The sequence below is a fragment of the Acipenser ruthenus genome, chromosome 3 (assembly GCF_902713425.1).
Source record: "Acipenser ruthenus chromosome 3, fAciRut3.2 maternal haplotype, whole genome shotgun sequence".
Lineage (NCBI taxonomy): Eukaryota > Metazoa > Chordata > Actinopteri > Acipenseriformes > Acipenseridae > Acipenser > Acipenser ruthenus.
Genome location: NC_081191.1, coordinates 30,802,299 through 30,811,620, shown reverse-complemented (window position 1 = coordinate 30,811,620; position 9,322 = coordinate 30,802,299). Strand labels below are relative to the sequence as shown.

Here is a 9,322-nt window from a genome sequence, read left to right as displayed (position 1 = left end):
GTACCAAAACTAGGTTTTGACATGTATGTGGTATGCTAGAAACATCTTCATATCAATCAAAAACATTTGTGTAATTAGTTAGAATGCAAAGAACATTTAACATGTATTTAAATATAGCAAATAATATTCTCCAGTATTATGATTAAAATACTATATACCAAATAAATGGCTTCTAAAGAGTATTTAAATAACTCCCCTGCAATGCAGCATTTCTCTGCCATTTTTGACATTCAGGTTTTTCTTTACCGTTTAACAGAATGGTTTCCCAACTTAACAAAACAGTTTGAGGCAAAAACTTGTTTTCCCCCAGAATTGAAATGGTAATGAAGTCATTAGTTTTTCCCTCCTTTTTCAAACTGAGATTGTATAGGAATGCCAAAGTGGTCCTTTTGAGGCTTACACCCAACTGAGTGTGCTGCACACCTGTTACATTTTCCCATGAGCAGGATATTGACTAACTTCAGTCTGCTTGCTCTTGAACTAAAGTACACAGAAGACATCACTGTTCAAACCTAAAACCAGCGTTATGATACAGATGTCGTTTCCAGGCATTTTACACATTTAAATCAACATAAACACACTGAAGACTCACATGCACAGTTGGATGTTTCATTTTCACAACAATGAAAAGTGAATTGTGCCCTTCAAAAGGAACAAATACCTGCTATTTCACACTGACATTGTTTTCTACTGGATATGCTTGTTAAATTAAAACACAAGTTCCAAATTCAAGCATAAAGGGATAGCATTTGCAATAAAGCGAGTTGCTCTTTTAATGTTGGTTACCTGCATACGAATTCAAGGAAAACATGTCAATGATGTCTTAGTTATCTTCAAAGTTAAGTGGGAAGTCCTATTAAAGTGCTCTAATCCAAGAAATTAGTAAAGACACAGGGGGATTTTATATTACCTTAACAACAAAAGGACACCCCAAATCCTTATTTTGTTTATCACTTATAATCTCATGCACTTCCCACATCTACTCTCCCTTTTGAAATGCATTCCTTTACAACGAAGAGAAAGAAGCAGAGTTGTGTTTTTTTTTCCCTCCATGAATGGCTAGAAGGCACCTGTGAGTTATGAATTTTAAAGTGATCATTTTCCTCCTTTCAACCAATGGTGGACAATGGGGGATCTCCTTTTGACTCAGTTTCACAGCCCTGAGAGGCTCTCAGATCGGCCACATTCCAACAGGATTGGAGTCAGAGCAGAGCTGTGCTGGATTGCATCAGTGTCGCTCACAGAAAGACAAGGAGCAGATGGCCAGCATTGAAATCCCCTCCTCTTTTCAGCCTGCAAAGGAAGGCAATGTGGGAAAGCATTTCCCCGACATTGCCTATTGATTCCTGAATAGGACCACCACATGCCACCAGCCTGTAGGTATGGACTTCTGAAAACAGATGGTGAGATCATTATGATCAATTAATTCCTTTAATGTATCAGTGGGAACATGGTCAGAAGGACGATGTGAGCCGGTGGTGAATGGGCTGCAAACTGCTTCCTCCTCAGGGAGAATTCTAGCAAAAATGCCAGAAAAAACTATGGGAACATCTTTTTAATGGCTTCTGGTCTCATTGAGAATTTCAGATTCCAGCAGTGGTTTAAACGCAATGCAGGCATGGTTTTTATTAACTGTGCTTCCCATTACCAAAGCATAGGCTACAGTGGGAAACTTTCAGATTTTTTTTTAGAACACAATAGTACATGAGTCTGTATTTTTGTACGTTTCACATGGTGTTATTTCTAGTCATATAACAGAAGCTTCACAGTAAATGGCAAACAGCTATCAAAACATATCCTTAGTATTTAAAGAAGCAGTGCTTTTTAATAAATTACTTTTGACCTATGAATACATACCTATGAATATATGAATAGTATTATTATGCGTGATATATATATTTTTTGTTCTATGAACTACAGTCTTATCATATCAGAACTGTAGTTACACAATGTTGTCATCAAAGGTGCCACCAAACTAAGTAACAACATAAAAAATGTCACTGCCTGATTTTATTAGAGCATTTTATAGCACTGGAGTCACCCTGGATTGCATCAGCCACCTACAGTATGTGTGATTATCATGGATTAAAACATAAAGGGCTGGATTTTCAAAAGATCGTAAATTATAACTCCAGTGTTTATCAACAAATCGATATGTAGCATTGATTTTGGCATTTTCAAGCGGTCGTTATGCCTAATTCGTTATTAATCGTGCTAATGTGATTTCCGAAGTGATGTTGATTTACGAAATAATGTTAATATCTTAATGAGCAGTGCTTCTTGAGACTGTTTCTTTTGTTTGCGTGGGAATTTAAAAGGAAATCCGTGTTAATTGCCATCATTTATCAGGAGTTCATTTGCATTTGAAAAAGGGAGGTTTTAATTAACGAAAGAATATGTAACTCAACTCATCTTTGCCCCGCTCCTTTCCAGGTTAATCAAAGGTGTTGGCTGGTCGGCGGTCGGAGGTCTGGGCGGTGGGCGTGGTGAGGACTGCAGCAGGTTCGGGCTGCGAGGGAAGCAGACATCAGGGAAAGGGGTCTCTTGGGACTCTTTTTGGCTTATCCGCCATTTTGGACAGTAACTTTTCCTTTTTTTAGAAAACTACCAACAGGAGGGAACTGCCTGGTGTGGTTTTTATTTTTTGTGGTGTTCCCTATCTTTTTTTTTAACTTGTGGCTGTGTGGTTTAGTATTCTATTTTAACCCTGTTGAGAAACAATTGTTTTTACCTATCCAAGCATCAAGTATGTGCATATTGGAACCCGGGGATAAAAAGAACCTGCATAGGGGAAATTATTATCTACTCGGTCATCAAGGTCCTTGTCCTTGCCAAACCCAAAGTGGCGTAGTCGTTACAAATTCTAAAAGCAGGTTTACTACGGTTACCCCTGGTTACCCTACCCGTGACGCAGGCAGATTTTCTACAAAGAGATCGCTCAGCGTAGGTAAGTACAAAAATATTAAAGTTAGTTAGAGCAGTTCTGAAAATGATTAAAGTGCAAATGAAATAATGTTATCTCTTCTCGCCCTCAGACCATGACCTTGACTCTACTGGGGAATGGATTGTCCAAGGAGTGCCACCAAACACAGGAAGGCAGTTACCTAAAATAAAAATCTATTTGTAAACCAAAAAATGTCTTCAGTGTCAATAATTCTCTACACCAACCCGTTACCACAAAAAAGGTAGCTCGAACACAGTTCAACAGTGGCAGGTGATAATAAAACAAAATCCCCAAAAAACACAAAATCCAAAGAAACAAAAATCCATACAAAAATATCCCAAATCCCGCTGCAACAAAGTCCCAAATAGAAAAAAACAAAAACTGCAAACCCATTCCATTGTTCCTGCAGTCAATCTTAGACTGCTCCCAAGAGTGTTCTCCGTGCTGCTGTTCCTTTCCAATACTGCTGTCTCCTCTATGGCAAGCCAAATTATCATTTAGAGATATCTCTAATTCATTTATAGATATCTCTAAATATTTGAAGATATCTCTAAATCATTTCCAGATATCTCTAAATATTTGAAGATATCTCTAAATCATTTCCAGATATCTCTAAATATTTGAAGATATCTTCAAATATTTAGAGATATCTCTAAATCATTTTAAGATATCTAAAATGCATTTTTAGATATCTTTAAATAATTTTAAGATATATTTAAATGGAGCTTTAAATGAGATATCTAAAATGCATTTTTAGATATCTTTAAATCATTTTAAGATATCTCTAAATGTTTTTGAGATATCTTTAAATACTTTTCAGATATCTTTAAATCATTTAGAGATATCTCTAAATAATGTCCTATTCATTTAAAGATATCTGCAAATCATTTGAAGATATCTTCAAATAGCTTCCTGTTCACTTTGAGATATCACTAAATTATTTAGAGATATCTTGAAATAACTTCCTGTTAGTTTAGAGATATCTCTAAATCATTTGAAGATATCTTCAAATGAACAGGAAGCCATTTCAAGATATCTCAAAATGACTTCCTGTGAAAATGTTTTCAATGGACTTCCTGTCCATTTAAAGATATCTTCAAATGAACAGGAAGTTATTTAGAGATATCTCTAAATGATTTAGAGATATCTCTAAATGAACAGGAAGTTATTTGAAGATATCTTCAAATGATTTAGAGATATCTTTAAATGAACAGGGAGTTATTTGAAGATATCTTCAAACGATTTAAAGATATCTTTAAATGAACATGAAGTTATTTTGAGATATCTTTAAATGATTTAGAGATATCTTTAAAACCCTCATTTTAAGATATCTCTAAATGACAGTTTGGTGTGCCATGCTAGCACAATCCATATGGTTTCCATAGTATTTAAAGATATCTGTAAATCAATTTGAGATATCTTTATTTCATTTTTAGATATCTCAAATTGATTTACAGATATCTTTAAATTAATTTTAGATATCTTAAAAACTGCACAATTAAAGATATCTGGAATTCAATTTGAGATATCTTGAAATGTTTTACAGATATCTCTAAATATTTCAAGATATCTTAAAATGCAATTAGAGATATCTCTAAATGATAATTTGGCTTGCCATACTCCTCGCTATTCTTCCCAAAACACTCCTCTCTCTTCCTGGTCCCTGTTCCTCCCTTTTTATAGTCAGCCCATGACTATCATTGGCTGGACTGGCAGGTAAGGCGGGACTTCCTATCGACTGTAGGGAAAGTGCTTAACCCAAACGTCAATCACAGTGCACAGGAGAATTAGCAGCAGTTTAAAAACAACAGATTCACTAATAGAACTCACAACACTTGTGACAGCGTCTACACTTACAACTTGGACCAGATTAAGATTCTTATCATTTGAGCCATCCGGTTTACTCTGGAGCACAGACCAAAGAGTGGACCCTACTTCCTAGAATGCCCTAATGAACTAATAACAGTACAGAACAGTTTAGCCTAAGTATGTGCTCACATAACTTCAGATACTGGTACACATCTACTAATATCTGTCATCTGAAATAAGGGTTAAAGAAAACAAGTCTACCAGTGACTTTAAATTGTATAGTACCGTTTTTCTCAATTGCTAAAGCACAATTACTGAAACTTTTACCACAGTCACCAAAACAGTTAACGCAAAAACCAAAACCGTCCTCTCATTTAAAAAACTGTTCATGCATTTGCAAAATAAGTACCCATTTCAAATTGTATTATACATTTTGCAAATCCAAATACTTGCACCAAATCATGAAATACAGATATGTTGTTTTTAAGTTTTCAACCAAAATGAAATACAGCTCTCTTTTTCAAATATTTCACGCAATTTAAAATCTCACGAAATAAAACAAATGTATACTAAACTAAAAGATTTTGTCATATTTGATTGCCACTGTAATGAATATGAAATATAGATAGATTATAAGCAGTGATTAAACAGTAGGCTACTTACAGTGAGCTATTTAAATTATACATATTTATACTCATTCAGGATCACAAGCCTCTCATTCCTTTCTGGCTATATATTTGCATCCACTTCGCAGCAGATATTCTCTCTGGCAATGCATCGAGGAAAGACTTGTCTGGCTGATGGATCCAGCCTTGGCGCTCTTCTGCTGTAATGTCATTACAAGCCTCATCCATGGCCTGGAGAGGTGTGGGTTGTTCATGGGGATTGTTATCGTATACCTTCAACCAGGAGGAAAAAAAACTCGATTGGATTGAGAAATGGGGAATACGGCAGAAGGTATATCACAGAGAAGCAGGGAGCAAGCCACTCACAGCACAGACTGATAGAAACTGACTGTCCCAAACAATGGCAAAAGTTGTGGGCTCTCTTCCTTCCCTGCATCCAGGATTGCTTCATCGGGTTGGACAAGACGATTGTATAATTCACCAAGAAAGACTAGCAGCCATTCTGTAATGAGCCAATCATCGGACTGTGGAAAACAACTCTGTTATGTAAGATGGCAGCACACGTAGTGATATCCCCTCTGCGCTGGCCAGGCACATCCACAGTGGCATGCTGTTCAATGATGCTTCGGCCATGTCTGCGTCTTTTTGCTGAAGTGAAGACTGCTTCACCAATGAAGACATATTCATAGAGCTCCATAATTCTCTATAAAGATAGAAAGATACTTTCAGGTGTGTTGTTTATCAGTAGGTAGGCTGAGACCAGCAGAACTCATTTCACACTACTGTAAGGTCCCAGCTCAGAATTTAACTCAGCAGTTGAGAAATTGTAGACTATAAATCATGTTACTATAACTGGTCGTATATTTACATTACCATTACCGTAGTAAATTGAACTTACAGTTTTTCTCAATCGCTTAAACACATTTCCTGAAACAATATCCCACGTTACCAAAACAGTTAACACACGAATCAAAACGGTCTTGTGGTTTGCAAAACTTCAAAAATCCTTTGCAAAATGCAATAATGCTTTCAAATCTCAAAATACATGTCTCAAAAATCTAATATTCGCATCAAAATAATACATTTGTCATCAAATGAAAAGCTCACATTATCAACTATTTCACAAAGGTGCAATACATTCAAAATATAAACATAAAAATGTTTAACCCTTTTTATTAATTTTTTCCTCATGCCATTTCTGTCTGTTTACTCGTCTTACTGTATTGGAAATTGCGTAATGTGACCATGCATGTTACCTATAAGTGTACATCTTTTTTTTTCTGTAGACTTAGCCCTAGATGACCCATCACCGAAAACTTGTACGTAAAATCATAGTTTGCAATAATTACAACAGAAAACAAACTTTTTTTTAACAAAAAAGGGATTTTACAGGTATTCAGCATCCAGCCTCTGATTTCTGTCAGGCCACATGTTCTCATCAACATCACAGAGAATGTTTTCTCTGGCCATACATCTCAGAAAAAAGCGCTTTGCATGGCGGAGCCACCCTTGACATGCCTCCTCCATGGCCTGGAGAAGTGTTGCCTGCTCATGGGGATTACGGTCATACACTTTTCAGCGCCAGGTGGGAAAAAACTCCTTTGTGGGGTTCAGGAAGGGAGAGTAGGGTGGGAGGAACACCACTGAGAAGTGTGCATGAGCTTCAAACCACCCTCGGACAAGAGCAGAGTGGTGGAAGCTTCATGGCACCGACTCTTTGGAACTTTCTCCCAGCTTTAGTGCGTGATGCTCCCACCGTCGCTCGCTTTAAATCAGCTCTCAAGACCCACCTGTTCTCTCTTGCTTTCCATGCTCTTTAAGCCTGATATCTGCTATTAGCTGCTGTGTTGCTGCTACTATTTCATGTATTATGTTACTATCATGTATTATGCACTTTCCACTGTATTTAATGTACTGTTTCATGTATTATGCTACTATCATGTATTATGCAGCACTTTCCACTGTATTATGCATTGTTTTTTACTGTATATCATGTATTATGCATTTATCTGTATTTAAAGCATTATGGATTTTCTTGTTGTTACTGCATCTTGTAAAGCGCTTTGTGATGGTGGTCCACTATGAAAGGCGCTATATAAAATAAAGATTGATTGATTGATTGATTGTCCCATACAATGACAAAGTTTGTCAGCTCCTGCCCTTCCAGCACTCTCTCTTCTGGGGGGATAAGACTTTCATACATTAAATCTAGGAACACCAGCAGGTGAGCTGTGTTATATGGGCCTATGGTGGCATTTATTTGTTTATTTAGCAGACGCCTTCATCCAAGTCGACTTACAGAGACTAGGGTGTGTGAACTATGCATCAGCTGCAGAGTCACTTACAATTACGTCTCACCCGAAAGATAGAGCACAAGGAGGTTAAGTGACTTGCTCAGGGTCACACAATGAGTCAGTGGCTGAGGTGGGATTTGAACCGGGGACCTCCTGATTACAAGCCCTTTTCTTTAATCACTGGACCACACAGCCTCCTATAAACTGCCTGCTCCATGGCTCCAATCACATTGCAATTTGTTATTTCCTTGAGGGATTACAATCTTTTATGCACAAAATGATAACATTTAATAAAAGATTGATCAATTATTCTATTTGCAGTTCCATGTGTGGAATGTTATTTAAAATAATGAGCATTGATTGTTATCAACAGCAATAAGATATATGTGTTTTGCAAACAAGACATTCCCGTGTGAACTTGTGTTAAAGTGATTGAATTGCCTTAAGGGAACCATAGACATGTTTTGGAATTTTGTATTGTGCATGTAAACTTGTGAAATGTGTGAATAGTTTTGCCAATGAGGACTCAGGTTCGGTGTTTGTGTGAACCAATTTGAGAATTGTGCTAAAAATTTCAAGAACTTTGTTTTAGTAATTGAGAAAAAAAAAACATAAAACAATGAACAAACTCACCTTTTTAAGACGTTTAAAATGGCATCTAAGTTAGAAGTGCATATCTGAAAAAGTAAACTGTCACTGCAATGCATTTACAGGTGTGTTACTATGACTCTGTCAGCCTCATATACATTTCAATTCCCTTGGGAATCTCATAACTTAATTCCTTGAAGTACAGCACCAAGCCATATTTCCCTAAGTGGACTGTAATTGAATTAGAAAGGTAGCATTTCCTTTTGTGATTGTTTACTAGGGAGGAACATGATATTAGCAGCTGCTTTTGAAAAAAAACTTGGACAGGGTTCAGAAAATGTTACATCAATAATAGGGATGCCTCCTGTTGGCGATATGCTGTTTTTTCACATTCCAGGCTAATGAACTAACTTAAAAAGGATTTTGTTTTAGGGTCGTGCATTTCATGCAGGCATAAAAACTAAAGATGTATAGAACAGTGTAATGTAAACCTATAGATAATTATAGAAATCTCCAGAAAACATAAGATTTTTTTTGCCAATTTTACGGATTTTTTTTTTATATTAATCTACATTGATTTTTAGAAGAAAAATATGTAAGATTTTATAGAATCAACATGTGAATTACTGTATTCTTGCAATATCGACTGTAAAAGTAACAGCTTTTTTCTCCGGCACAATTATTAAGTGATGCATTGTTTAAGAATCTGACACTGCTGGACATATCCTTGCAGACGAAGGGAATTTCTATTCTAGTCACTCAAAAGTGAGGTAAAAAAAGTCACGATATCTAAGGAAACTGGGTATAAATTCAACTGAATGTAAACATTAGCAATGCCCTGCATTGTTATTGTGTATTTATATTTATGTGATAACTACAGGGCGCATCAATTGGGGATATCAGTCTTCCGTGTGGATAAAATAGGAGACAAAGTCAAAGATGTTATACTAGAGAGTAAGACTTTTGTCTCAAAGTACACACAAGTGCTGTGCTCAACCCTTGTTTTAAAAGGCCCTGGTTTTTAATGGAATGTAGTGTGCTGTTTTATCACAAGATAACAG

At 36.4% G+C, this 9,322-nt stretch overlaps 1 long non-coding RNA gene across 1 annotated transcript; it reads left to right on the top strand.

Annotated features, from left to right (window-relative positions):
* The first annotated feature begins 1,056 nt into the window (after window positions 1–1,056).
* On the top strand, window positions 1,057–3,310 carry LOC117435448 (uncharacterized). Its single transcript, XR_004549174.3, has 3 exons — window positions 1,057–1,403; window positions 2,434–2,947; window positions 3,036–3,310. It is a non-coding gene; the product is annotated as an uncharacterized LOC117435448 (long non-coding RNA).
* Window positions 3,311–9,322: the final 6,012 nt, after the last annotated feature.